The sequence below is a fragment of the Thermobia domestica genome, chromosome 17 (assembly GCF_964235325.1).
Source record: "Thermobia domestica chromosome 17, izTheDome1.hap1.1, whole genome shotgun sequence".
Classification (NCBI taxonomy): domain Eukaryota; kingdom Metazoa; phylum Arthropoda; class Insecta; order Zygentoma; family Lepismatidae; genus Thermobia; species Thermobia domestica.
Window position 1 is genome coordinate 142,827,865 of NC_137470.1, and position 15,149 is coordinate 142,843,013.

Sequence of the window (15,149 nt, forward strand, 5' to 3'; positions counted from 1 at the left end):
GTTAGAGTACTCTACATTTCAGTTATACAAAATAATCCTAAAACCTAGAATTATATTGAATTCAATAAATTTATTGTATATGTGTACCCCTAAACTCGTACATTATACTGTAAAACAATGGTAAAGGTAGAAGTTATTTCTTATTACTCTCTTTTTAGTTAATATTCCTTACTGAGCTCCTTCGTGACTAAGCGGTTAGCGCACGCGACTTTGACGTGGATACTCAGATCCGATTCTCGGCGGGAGCTCATGTGGTTCGGAGCATTAGGTCTACATCTCATATAGCCTCGCTACTGAACGGGATGTTAAACTCAAAAAAATCAAATCAAAATATTCCTTACTATTAGAAAGAAAAGACACTTTAGGAACCGTCGATTTTTGTGTAATTAAAGAATAACTTGTGAAGGTTTTTTTTTTTTTTCCGAGAGGTTATCCCAATTAGTTCCAAAGCGGCTGACTAACATATCGAGCCCTTGTAAGAAGAAATGGAAGTACGCTCCAATTGTGGCGCTCTAATAGGTTAATTTTTGGGCCACTTTTCGTAGTAATTAAAACGCAATTCCTGTAGCTTTCTTAACTCCATGGGAAGACAACCAATACGTACTCACGGAACGGCAAATATTTTATGGCACCGTTTTTATTCTATGAACCAATAATACATACAAAACTTTATATTTCCAAAGGAAACTATATACATTAGTGGGTCATTTCAAAAAAGTGGGGAGGCAACTGCCCCCCTTTTCCCCCCCTAATCGCCGCCCATGCAAATAGGACAAATATCAAGTAATATGTTTGCCATAAGAACTACACGTCTAAGGTTCATTTCATTTGGGGAAATGATGCTGTAGACGGTAGTGGGAATTTCGCCCAAGTGTACGGGAATTTTCAGTGCCTGGCGATTGTGCCACCCGTACAGCTAATTTGGTTGCATACTTCCCGGCAAATGCTTCGGACTTAGCTGGTGGAGCACTTCAGCTGTAAATTTTCATATGGATGTACCATCCATAATTGTCCCTTACTGTACAAGGAAATTATTTATGTACAGGAAGAACATAAAAACAGCGTTAGAAAAGTGTAATGGATACTAAGAAATTCAAACGCAAATTCATTCGTAGTGATTACTAGCCGAAGTTGGTGTACGCTTTTCGTACTTTTTTTTCTTTACACGCATACCCAACTTCACTGATCCTCTTGCTCCCTACAGATGCATCCTTACGGGCCCTCAAGCTAAGATGCTCTGGATCATAATAAATGCTGTGTTACCTGAAGTGACCACCCAGCATAAGTTGGTTCGCGTTTTCCTTATGAGTTTTAATACATATGTATGCTGGTATGTTACAAATCTGTACGCCGCTCGTGGCAGATGCAAAGATAATAGTTCAGATATGATTAGGACATTAGATACGATAGTTAGAAAATTATACCTTTTAAATAATTATTTCTGCTGACGCATTTAAACTTTACCAGAGCCGAGCAGGGAATGAACACCTGCTAACAAAAGAATGAAGAATAAATTAGGAAACTATTTCATTGAAGAGATGTTAAGTTTCAGAGATCAAGTATTCGTAATTGTATATTACAAAATCCATTGTTTATTCTAGCGCTGTACTCTTTCGCTCCGAATATCTGATCCCTAATTTTTTTAAAAAAAACACGTTCCATATTAAACATTTTCACTGAAGCTAAACAAACAATATGACAAAGTATATAGCATAACCATTTTCAGTAATTTTAATTAAACTCAATTTAAAATTATAATAAGGGGCGCTCATGTACATGCTTAGAATTGTCGCTCTCTTGTCCAGCAAGCTATCGGCGATTGCAGTAATTGAAATCTAGAGTAATTTTGTTTCAAATTATGATAAATATAGGCTTCCTCTACACATAGAGTAAATATATTCACTGCTATTCGTGAAAAAATTCGCCTTCTTTTATAATTTTAAGTTCGTTTTTTTTTACAAGACTCACAGATACATACAACGCCGTTGAAACTACCTTATCAACCACCCTAACAACAGTTTATTTGTAACCAATATGGCTACGTCCAGTAAAATTCGCAGCAGACGACTTTAGCAGCGTATTCGTCCACTAGAGTGCAGTGCTGCATGAGTAGATATATCTTTCTTGCATTCAGAAAGTTGTAAACACTAAATAAAAAGATCGTGTTGGAAGATTTTTTGATGACATCTACAAGATTCTTGTAAAGTGGCAACCTTGCTTTAGGAATAAAATACAATAACATTAAAAACATGTCAATAAAATGGAAACCACAACTTTTCATGGATATCATAGAACAATGGGTGTGGCTTCTACAAATATTATTTGTGATTTACAAGCTAGTAACGTCAGTAGGACGTCAGTCAGTCAGAGGGAATATCAGTAGACGTCAATTCCTTTTGATGTTAAGAAAGGATTTGTATCCAGAAGTAAAGTCAGAACTGCTGCTAACAACGAAATGATTGAAACCTCAAAGTATTGAGTATAACAGAGTGAAAACCCAAAATCAATGATTCCATTGCAATAAGTGCGTCTGTGGATTGTGTATAAATACATATACAGCGACAAAGCATGTTATTTGCTCAAAGTGTCAGGAATATGCATTTGAAATGTTGTAACTAACTAACTAACTAACTCTATGGCCTATGGAACCCGGAGGTCAATGCCGTGTTCACAAAAGCTCTCCACTGACTTCTATCCTTAGCTAATTGGATCCAGTTTCTATTTTGTATTCCTATCTCTGCGAGATCAATCTTAATATTGTCCTCCCACCTGCGCCTAGGTCTTCCTAATGGTCGTTTTCCGATTGGTCTTCCAGTCAAGACTTTGAAAGCGTTTCTACTTTCTTCCATTCTAGCTACATGACCCGCCCACCTAAGCCTCCTAGACTTGACGACCCTAACAATGTTGGGTAAACAATATAAATTATGTAGTTCCTCGTTATGAAGTTCCCGCCATTCTCCATTCCCGTTCCTCTTGGGTCCGAATATTCGTCTCATGATCTTGTTCTTATATAATTTCAGTCTATGTTCTTCCCTCAGAGTAAGTGACCATGTTTCGCAACCATACAGAAAAATCGGCATGATTATCGTTTTGTATATTTTAAGCTTCAAATTCCTCGACAGAATTCGCGACGACAAGAGATTTTGAACCGAATAGTAACACGAATTCCCTGATTTTAGTCGACATTTAATTTCTTCGTGGATATGATTTTCGTCTGTTAATATTGATCCTAGATATTTGAAACTATCCACTTTATCAAAAGTATTATTTAATATTTTAAAACATCTATAATTTGCTGTATTATGGTCCCGACGCACTTCCATGTATTTAGTTTTCTCTGCATTTACTTCTAAACCCATGTCCCTGCAAGTGTTTAATAAGATCTCTGCATTTCTTTCTATTGTTCTCCTATCATCCCCTATTAAATTTACATCATCAGCATATGCCATAACCTGGTGAATGCCGTTCAACTCTAGGTCCTGGTTGCTATCTTTGATTTTCCTTATAGCGTATTCCAGAACAAAGTTAAATAATAATGGCGACAACCCATCTACTTAATATTATAAAATAGATGTTATAAATGTTATAAAGTAGAGAAAATGTAATGTTTAAATGTTTTAACAGACTAATGACTAATCGTCACATAAGAGAGTATTACATTTTACTATTATATATTTAGGTAGTTATAGTAGCTTAGTCGTCCTTGGTTCGATCCCCGGCTTAGCAAGTATATGGTGAACAACATCGTGTCAGTGTATTTTCTCGGGGTACTCTCGTTTACTCACACATTCTCATTCCACCAATCTTGTCGACAACGTTCACTTGCTTTAATATCCGTCTCCCTTAGCCTCAAGGACTTCAACGTGGGACGTGGAAGATTTCATTTCTTTACATATATGTTTAATGAAAATTGTAATATCAGTGTATTATTTCATTGTATATTGTGTTTAGATGGAAAAAACAGTTTTTAATTTTACAGATATAAGTAGTAATGATAAATTTGTTTATCGTACTGTCATGATTATGAATGCTAAAATAAAGAGGAAACGTTTTCATTATTACATCAATGAAAGTATAATCCTATCCTAATCCTAAATATATATAAAACTATATGTACTAATATAAAATAGCGGGTACTTCCATTTCACGTAGAAAATTGAAATTTAGTATGATAGGAACTTTCCGGGAGTAACCCACACGAAAATTGACAAAAATGATTTTTTTAAGATTTAGGATGTCTAGAAGGCGATAAAGAAATCCCCCATATTATTTAAATGGGCACTTTTTGGACATATTTTGGGTATCTGGAATTGGAATAAAAAACTTGAAAATTTGATATGCTTGTACGTTTTTCTTACCGTTATCTAAGTAAATTACTCAAAAATAAAAATTTCCAACTTTAGAGTGGTTTCATGGGAAACTGAAAAAAAAAATCTTTCCCATTTCATTTATAGAGGCCATCTTTTACCCCAAAATTATTGGCCACTTCCTCTAGGCCTACAGTGATTAAATTTGACATGATTGAAGCTTTTTGGGACTAGCAGACAGGAACATCCTAACTATATATAAAACTACATGAACTGACATAAAATAAGGGTGTACTTCCGGTTGACGTGGAAAGTTGAAATACGGCATGATTGTAGCTTTCCGGGACTAACCCACAGGAAAGTTGCCAAAGTAAATATTTTTAATTTTTAGAGGGTTTAAAGGGGAGATTAAGAAATTCACAATGTTTTTTAAAGGGGCGTTTTTCTGGACCTATAATCTCATGTTTTAGGCACTTGGAATTGGAATGAAAACTTCAAATTAGGTATGCTTCTACGTTTTCGTTAGTGTTACCTAAATAAGTCACTAAAATAAGAAAAAAAAATATAATTTTAGAGTGGTTTTATGGGGAACTGAAAAACCTTTCCCATGTTATTTATATGGAACACATTTTACACCCCAAAATTATTGGGCACTTCCTGTAGGGCTACAATAATTAAATTTGACCTGATTGTAGCTTTTTGGAACTAACAGACAAGAACATCTAATATACAGGGATAGACCAAAAAATCTAAAAAAACAAAAAAAAAAAACACTTCATACAGGACACGTAAGTTTGGCCCTAAACTGTAGAACGCGTGTTGCGGTTGCTGATCGTTTTTTTTAATGTGTCATATGGACCTTCCTCTTCCGTCAGCAGTAACCCGTTCACCTGTGAGTGTCGTGGTGTGAAAGTGGTGCGGTAAAATGGGCGACTTAACAGACTTCGAAAGAGGCATGAAAGTTGGTGCCCGTTTGGTTGGAGCTTCATTGGCAACAGTGGCGAACATTGTGGGAGTATCGAAAGGCACTGTGTCCAATGTCACGAGGGCATACATAATTCATGGGCAAACGACGTCTGCAAAGCACAACAGTGGTCGAAAGACAATCCTGTCAGATAGGGACCGGAGGGCATCAAAGCGGATTGTAGCAGCTAAAAAGTAGACCACTGCAATGGAAATTAAGTCTGAACTCAATTCCGACCCACAGAACCCGGTTTCATAGTAAACAGTGAGACGGGAACTTCATAAAATGAAAATTCATGGCAGGGCCGCTATCGCCAAACCCTGGTCACAGCAGTAAATGCGAAGAGGCGTATCCAGTGGTGCAAGGACCACAAAGCGTGGACTTATGAGCAGTAAAAACACGTAATGTGGTCCGATGGATCGACCTTTACCTTGTTTCCAACAATCGGTCGTGTTTACGTATGGAGAACACCGTCGCAGGCCTATGATACAGACTGTCTGCTCCCAACTCTAAAGCATAGGGGTGGTTCTGTTACGGTTTGGACAATGATGTCGTGGTTTTCTGCAGGTCCTATCATAGAATGATGAATGATGAATGCTAAGGGGCGTAGGAGGCCATTTTGGAGGATCAGCTTCTATCCGTGACCCAAATATTGTTCCCTAATGGTGATGGCATCTACCAAGATGATTTGGCACCCTGTCACGCTGCAAAAACAGTGAAATCATGGTTTGAGGAGCATGACTATGAGCTATCACACCTCCCCTGGGTCCCACAATCACCAGATCTGAACATCATTGAGCCATTATGGTCTGAGTTAAAATGGTTTGTTCGGTCTCATTACCCTCCACCAGCATCCCTTAAGGAACTGGAACATGTATTGGAGGAACAATTGTACAAAATTCCACATACTACGATTCAGGAGCTGTATACGTCCATTCCACGTCGGATCCAGGCTGTTTTGGACGCAAAAGGAGGCCCCACATCATACTAGGTACGATTTTCACACTTCTGCAAACGTTTTAGATTTTTTTTTTTTTTTTTTTTTTTTTTGTCCAACCCCTGTATAACCAATATATAAAATTGAAAGTCACTATGTTTGTGACTTCATACGTCTTGAGCCATCCCTTAGAACTCGACCAAATTTTCAACATAGATGTGATTCGGGCATGTAATGGTTTTTATCATTTCAGTTTGATGGTACAACGTAGGGGAGGGGGAGAGGAAGATATAGAAAAATAAATAAAACATAATAATTCTTGAACCACGCGACGAATCTCGATCAAATTTTCAAAATAAAGAGGGTCGAGCCTAGGATGTTTTTTTTTTTTTTTTTTTTTTTTTAATTATTGTACCTTGACGGTAGAACTTACTGGAGGGGGATATATAAAAATAAAAATGCAAATGACCACTTTGTAAGTTAATAACTCCTCAACCACCCGACCGATCTCGATCAAAATTTCAGCATTGATTAGGTTCGGGCCTTTGATGTTTCTTATTATTTCATTTTGTCGGTTAAACTTAGGGGAGGTAGAGAGATATATATTTAAAAATGATCGATATTAGTGCAGAATTCATAGTTTTCGGGGTAGCTGGCATTAACAGTGACACTTCCGATGCCATTTAAATTCAAATTCAGCCCCCACAACTTGGAGGAAGGAGGATATACAAAAATGATCGAAAATGACGGCACTTTCGATGCCGTTTAAATCCAAATAGACACCTTTATATCCAAAATAAAACACATTCTCCTCGTGCGAAGAACGGGCTCTGCTAGTAAACAATAAAGCAACATAAACGTTCTAAATAAACGTAAAATAATAATAACTGACCACAAACATAAACAGTACAAACAAAAATATAAACATTTAGAAGGTCAATAGCCTAAATTAAGCATTTTGTTATTTTTTTTAAAAAATGTCAAAATGACCCCTTTGATCCTTCTAGTATAGATTAAATTTTAGTGCTACCAATATTACTAAATAACCATAATATTATACTAATAAATGGACGCTACATTTTAGTAAGCAACATATTGTAAAGCATAGGAAAGAATCTTCGTTAATTATGTAAAAAAAAACATTTTGTTTATTATTATTATTATTATTATTATTATTATTATTATTATTATTATTCGTGTAATGACAATGCAGATGCTCTCTACGTAAATGCGTGTATATGCATATATTCTTTTATTTTCTTCCTCGGTTTTTCTGCTACATTTTTAGTTGATTTTATACCTTCAGGTTGTCCTGTTTGTGATTATCATGTTGTGAAGTTGATAGTACACCTGCACTCTTTAGTTGTAAAACCTGAAAAAATAAAACAAGATATTCAGATAATCACCACGAAACAAGTTAGGATAACAGGGCAAGGAAGGTCATGTTGTTGGTTTGGGAATGCAGATTATGTTAAATACGCTTTATGGAAAATAGAAGCTTAAAAAAGTTGCAATTTACATTATTTTCGTTTTCTTTGAGCGTAAGAAAAGTAAATCAAAGCATAGTCTACTTAAAATATTTTACATACATAAGCTCAGGCTCTACCGTATGTGTAACATGTGCATTTGCATGTGGTGGCAAGTTCCAAAGGACAGCAAAATCTGTCGTAACTATATTATAAAAAGTAAATATTTCTTGCTGGAAAAGGAATGATGATGGTAGTTAAATTTACTAAGCTGACCTTCTATTCGAATACTACATTTATAAATCGTGTTTAGGTCGGAGTAGTTTAAAGACATATGGACAGTGCTAAAGCAAATGATCAAATAAACCCCAGCTTGAATTGTTTGATTGTTGTCAAATACAAGAACTCAGTTCTCGAACAGCTGCGAACACTTGTTCCATTTAGTTAGTTATCACAGTTTTGAAATGAAAACTAGTGTTGTCTTTGTAACGAACATGTTACTTATCATTGAAGGTGTAAACATTATATATATTACAGATGTAAAAGGAAAATCAAGAAATAAAGATAAAAGAACTAGTTGAACTGGAATTGCAAACTGATATGATTGAATTCTATAAAAAAGACTTGCCTTTTAATAACTGGGGGCTCCGCCCCAGACCCCTGCGTTTGCTTGGCCTACGGCCTCGCATCCTTACGTATCAGCCTTTGCAACATTGATTTGTGTGCATTTACTCTTCATATTTCCTAAATTTGCCCAGCTAGGGGCTTTAACCCCACACACCCGCCTTTGCTCGGCCTACGGCCTCGCACCTCTTATACCCACAATTTTACCGAATTTCAAGTTTCTTTTCCTATTTCAACTATCTAAAAGATAAGATTTTGTATCCCAAGAAAATGCCATCTCAGCAACCGCAAAAACTATGGATTTGAGACTAATATAGGTCATTTTTGATTATTTTTACATCGCTTGATATCCCCCTGTGGCCTCCAGCCTGCAACCGAATGGGGTGAATTTAATAGGTTACTGTGATCGGAGTTTAACCATTGACCTCAGTGACCGTGGAAGCTATGAAATTGGCACTAATATCATTCATTTTCTACTACTTTTACATGTTGCGCTAAACGCTCCTTTCTGAGACTCCCTGGTTAGAATTTTAAAACAAAGCTTCGTCTTGGTCTGGGGCCTGAAGCAAGGTACCCATGACCAAAATTTGACAACTTTCGGGCCACTCGTCTGGTTCCCAGACAGCACACAGTCAGACCCACGCACAGACACACTAACAAACTCTTTATTTTATTTATATTAGATTAGATTTGAAAAAAAAAATCAGTAAATGTATATGTACTGGATCGTACTGGATTTTAATACACCTGTATACTGCAACTTCCTCTATTGAATTGACCAGAATCGTGCGGTTTGCCAGTCCTTTATGGAACGTGACAGTGGCACCGTGAGGGAAAAGGTTGAAGACCACTGGTATAAGGAATGACATGGAATGTTTCCTTGATTAGATTGTTACTTCACATGGAACCTGGATATGTTGCAACTTTAATAAATTATCATGGGAATGGTTAGATGTTTACCTAAGTCCAAGATAGTTTCCATAAACCCTAGATGTTTCTAGCATGGTTATCCATGTTGACATTGATCGATCATGTCTTTCTCCATAGAGAAGGATTCATGACAAGGCACCAAAAATTTTCCTGCAAGTATCCAGAAATGTTCCAAATACATGGGGTCCTTCTGTTGCACAACAAACGTATGCTCAAATGTTCAAAAAATGTTGCAATATGAAATCCTTCTCTATCCGTCGTATTCTCCTGACATCTCTCTCAACAAGTTCCATCTCTTCCAGCATCTCGGTCACATCCTGGGAGGAAAAACTTTCTTGGAGAACGGGTGTTTCAACGTGCGATTGAGGAGTTATTTTTATCGTAGACTTCAGATTTATTCCGTCACAAAATCCAGTCGTTGGCTGAGAAGTGGTAAAAACGTAAGGTTGCAGAAGTGTCTATTTTGATTAACCAGCTATCGTAACTCTTATTTTCTGGAATTTGGAAGTGATACACCGAGGAAGGAAGGATCATTTTACTTACAACAACCTAATACCAGTGAATACACTCACTCTCACCAAATAATATTTGAAAACAACTGTCAAGTGTCATTCCATGTCAAATCACCTAATTTTAAAACATGACCGTGCTTCAATGTCTCAGATTCTGTTCAAAAATTCTTCATGTATTAATACCAATGAAATTATGCTAAATTAATTTTTTTCCGATTTTTTGTATTAGAAATGGGCCGGGAAGAAATTTTTGAAAAATGTGAATTTTGCTTCAATTTCACTTTCCCTAACTCCCCATCATGAAATTAAAAGTGCCATAACTTCCTTATTTTTTAAGTTATTGGTCTCATCCAGGTGTCAAATGAAAGCTTAATTTTTGCTGTTTTACTAGATTCTAAGTAACCTTGCAAAAGGTTACACTGTCAAACATTAACGGGCATACAAAGCAAATTTTAGGGTTTTTACAAATTGTGCCATTGCTCAAAAGTTACAACTATGAAACTTTTGAAACTTTTTTGTGCATTCATCATAACGCGTACATGGTATGGTTAAAAAATAAAGAGGGTGTTTTTTTTGTATTTTTGTAATTATTATTTTTTATGTACGGAAATATAAAGTTTTAAGTGTTGTTACAAATACAAAAAACACTTTTTTTTGTATTTTTGTAATTATTATTTTTTATGTACGGAAATATAAAGTTTTAAGTGTTGTTACAAATTGTGTGACTGCTCGTAAGTTACAATTATGAAACTTTTGAAACATTTTTAATAGAATCATCTTAGCACATACATAATATGGTTAAAAAAAATAAAAAGGCTGCTTTGGAATTTTTGTAATTATTATTATCATTCTTTTTTTTTTTTTTTTTTGTATTTTACACTTATGAAAATATACAGTTTTAAGTTTTGTTACAAATTGTGCCATTGCTCGTAAGTTACAACTATGAAACTTTTAAAACTTTTATATAGAATTATCTTAGCACAGAAATGGTATGGTTAAAAAATAAAAAGTGTGATTTTGGTATTTTTGCAATTATTATTATTTGTGTTTTAAATGTACAGATATATACAGATTATGCCTTTCCTCTGAAGTAGTGATGGTCAATTCCGGAATTTTTACTTTCCGGATTCCGGAAAGTAAAATCGGAAAAATTTCGGAATTCCGATTTAGGAAAAATCTGGAATTCGGAAAAATTCCGTAAAGTGAAATTTCCGTTTTCGGAAAATTTTGGCCATCTCTACTCTGAAGTGACAACTGTAACACTTAAAAACTTTTCAAAATAATCATCTTAGTAAATATTAGATATGCATAAAAATAGAACTGGTGTAATGTGTAGTTTTGGTATTACCATAAGATTATATTTTTGTACTTTATGACTTTCAACTATTTTCCCAATTGTACCATCGCTTACAACTATCAAACTTTTGTAACATTTTATAGGATTAGTTTACATTTACTAGGTATGATTAAATAACAAAAAGTGATACCTTTTTGTAATAATCTTGCGGTTTGTGAATGGAAAATATAGGGTCTAGGTCAAAACCCCCACACTCAAGAAATGTCAAAACGCACACACGATCGGTCATAACTCCCACACAAATTGACAAATCTCCCAAACGCACGAACGGTCAAAACCCCCACAACCAAAACTTCCACACTCAAGGAATGTCAAAACGCCCACACAATCGGTCATAACTCCCACACAAATGAACAAAACAGCCACACATAGCAACGGTCATAATCCCCACATAAATGGACAAAACTCCCACACAAATGGTCAAAACTCCCACATGCAGAAATTGTCACAATTGCCATACAAATGGACAAAACCCCCACACAATCGGACAAATCCCCCACACTCTGAAATGATCGTGATTGCACATCTTTGTTGCGGCTCTTTATGACGCCCACTTTAGTTTTTCTGTCATTAGAAAACAGTGAAAGAAGCATAGTTGCAACATCAGTTTAAGTGGAATAAAAAATGTTACTAAATAGTACAAGGGCAAGACATGCAACCAGAATCATTTCAGAGTGTGGGAGAGTTGTCCGATTGTGTGAGGTTTTTGTCCATTTGTGTGGCAGTTGTGACAATTTCTGCATGTCGGAGTTTTGTCCATTTGTGTGGGTGTTTTGTCCATTTATGTGGGAATTGTGACCATTGCTATGTGTGGGTGTTTTGTCCATTTGTGTGGGAGTTATGACCGTGGAGGTTATGACCGATTGCTAGTGTGGGGGTTTTGGTTGTGGGAGTTATGACCGTTCGTGCATTTGGGAGATTTGTCCGTTTGTGTGGGAGTTATGATCAATTGTGTGGGCGTTTTGAGATTCTTCCTGTAAAATTTACCATTCATAATTCTAGCTTATCATTCATTCCCAAATTTGCCATTCTTCACCTTCAAAATTTACAATTCTTCACCTCAGTTTACCATTCTCTTCCAAATTTCCCATTCTTGACCTTAAATTTTCTGTCGCCTTAAAATTCACCATTCTGTATCCCAGTTTACTATTTTCTTCCAAATTTACCATTTTTCACCTTAAATTTTCTTTCACTCCCAAAATTTACCGTTCTGTATCCCAGTTTACCATTCTTCTCCAAATATATCCTTTTTCATTCTAAATTTTCTTTCACCCCCAAAATTTACATTTCTGTATCCCAGTTTACTACTCTTCCCCGAATTTACTCTCCTTCAATCTAAATTTTCTTTCATCTCTAAAATTTACCATTCTTCTCCTCAAGTTACCATTCTTCTCCTCAAGTTACCATTCTTTTCCATATTTAACATTCTTCACCCTAACTTTTCTTTCACTCCGAAAATTTACCATTCTTCACCTCATTTTACCATTTCCTTCCAAATTTACCGTTCTTCACCCTATTTTTTTTTCACTCTCGAGATTTGTCATTTTGTACCCCAGTTTACCATCCTTCCTTAAATTTACTATTTTGCATCCTAAATTTTATTTCACCCTCAAAGTTTACCATTCTATATCCCAGTTTACCATTCTTCTTCGAATTTACTCTTCTTCATCCTAAATTTTATTTCATACTCGAAATTTATCGTTGTGTATCCCGCTTTACCATTCTCTTCCAAATTTACCATCATTCATCCTAATTTTTCTTTCACCCAAAATTTACCATTCTGTATCCCAGTTTACCATTTTCTTCTAAATTCTCCATTCTTCACTCTAAATTTTCTTTCACTACCATAAGTTACCATTTTGTATAACAGTTTACCATTATCTTCCCAATTACATTATTTAACCTAAATTTTCTTTCACCTCCAAACTTTACCATTTTGTATAATAGTTTTCCATTATTTCCCAAATTTACGATTCTTCGCGCGCAAAATGTATCATTCTTCATCCCATATTACCATTCCCTTCCAAATTTGCCGTTCTTCACCCGATTTTACCTTCACCCTCAAAATTTACCGTTATTTCCCCAGTTTACGACTCTTTTCCAAATTTACAATTCCTTGTCATCAATTGTCTTTCGCCCTCAAAATTTGCCATTCTTCACCCCAGTTGATCATTATCCCACAAATTTAACATTCTTCCTCAAAAATCCATCATTCTTCATCCCAGTTTACCATTCTCTTCCAAATTTTCCATTCTCTATCCTAACTTACTTTCACCCCTAAATTTTACCCTTCTGTACGCCAGTTCACTATTTCCTTAAATTTACCATTCCTCCTCCAAAATTTACCATTCTTCATTCCAGTTTACCATTCACTCCCAAATTTACCATTCCTCGCCCCATTTTTCGATTCTTTTCCAAATTTACAATTCTTCACCCTCATTTTCCACTCTTAAAATTTCCCATTCTGTACCCTAGTTTACCATTCTTCCCCGAATTTACTCTTCTTCATCCTAAATTTTCTTTCACCTCAATTTACCATTCTGCTCCAAATTTACCGTTCTTCACCCCAACTTTTCTTTCACCCCGAAAATTTACCATTCTTCACCTCAGTTTACCATTTTCTTCCAAATTTATCATTTTTCACCCTAAATTTTCTTTTACTTCAAAATTTACCATCTTGTATCCCAGTTTACCATTCTTCCCCAAATTTACTATTCTTAACGCAAAATTTAAAACTGTTCTACTAAATTTACCATTCCTCAGTTTGGTTGCATTATTTTCAATGAAAATTCTGTCCCTCAAATAATCTTATGGCTACGGTGTGCCCGAAAACCCTTCTACAGGCAACTTTGCTGTAAGTAAAGTCACTCTTGTAATAACATTAAACTCTAGTAATACAGAGGCTTCTGCAGGGTCACTTTGACATATGATTAGCGCCATACTAAGGCTTTGACTAACGTATGGTTGTCAGAAGTGTATTCAGAATCTTTGATTAACACGTAGTAGTTGACTAAGCTAATCTCATGTGACTAATTAATTTAGAGCAGAGAGTACCTTGGTTTAGCTACAATAAACTTACATTATGAGAACACAAAGGCAATTAATAACCTATCTTTCTTTATTTCTCTCCTTTCACCTCATCGGGTGAGTTAACTATGAAGAAAGCTATTTAGCCGAGTCCTCTACAATAGAAGAACTTTTCTTAATGTGAACAGTGAGAGATGAGTAGAAAATTTCCAGTTTTCTGGGGGAATCGATAAATAAGTTGATCTATAAATTATCTTCCCTTATAATTACAACATAATCCTTCTATTGTCGCTAATATTACTTATTTTCCTGTAAACACATCCCTCAGAAATGAATACATTATATAATTCCATTTCTAAGTTGTTGTGAAATGAAACCACAAGAAAAACATTTCAAATTTCGTATTTCATATATTTTTATCTTTACAGATTACGCATGCACACATCTAGATTTCTGTAATTGCCACATTTATTTTTCTCACTCGAGGTATTGGAGTTATATCAGTTAATCATACCCAAATCAGATTATTAGCTGAACTCCAAGCAGACTCTGAATACGAAAAAGTACGCCCTCCTTAGTACAGAGCTAATACACATTAGCTAATCACGCTACTAAAGCTTGATTAATGAATTCTCTCTTAATACCGTCCACAGAGTCTGGGCTGGGCTCTACTTGGATGGCTAATCGTTAAGGAAAACCAGATGATGTTGCCAGTACGGTGTTCACCGAGTATCCTGAGGATGATTGCGGAGTTAGGCCTACTTGCATAAAGATATATTGGATCCCGACAAAGTAAACCGGCGATGAGAATTGCGACGTGCTGACCACATATCTCCATCTTAAAATTGCCACTGAAGGGCTTCGAGACTTTATGTAAGAAGCATAATTAAGAGAACAGCGGAGAAATAGTTTTCAACTTGTTTCTAGCGACGAATTACGCATGTAATATCTTCAACAGCGTTCCGTACGGTTGCATTCTATCCCCAGCTTCTAACTATTCACCTACAACGTATAATAAGAAAGAT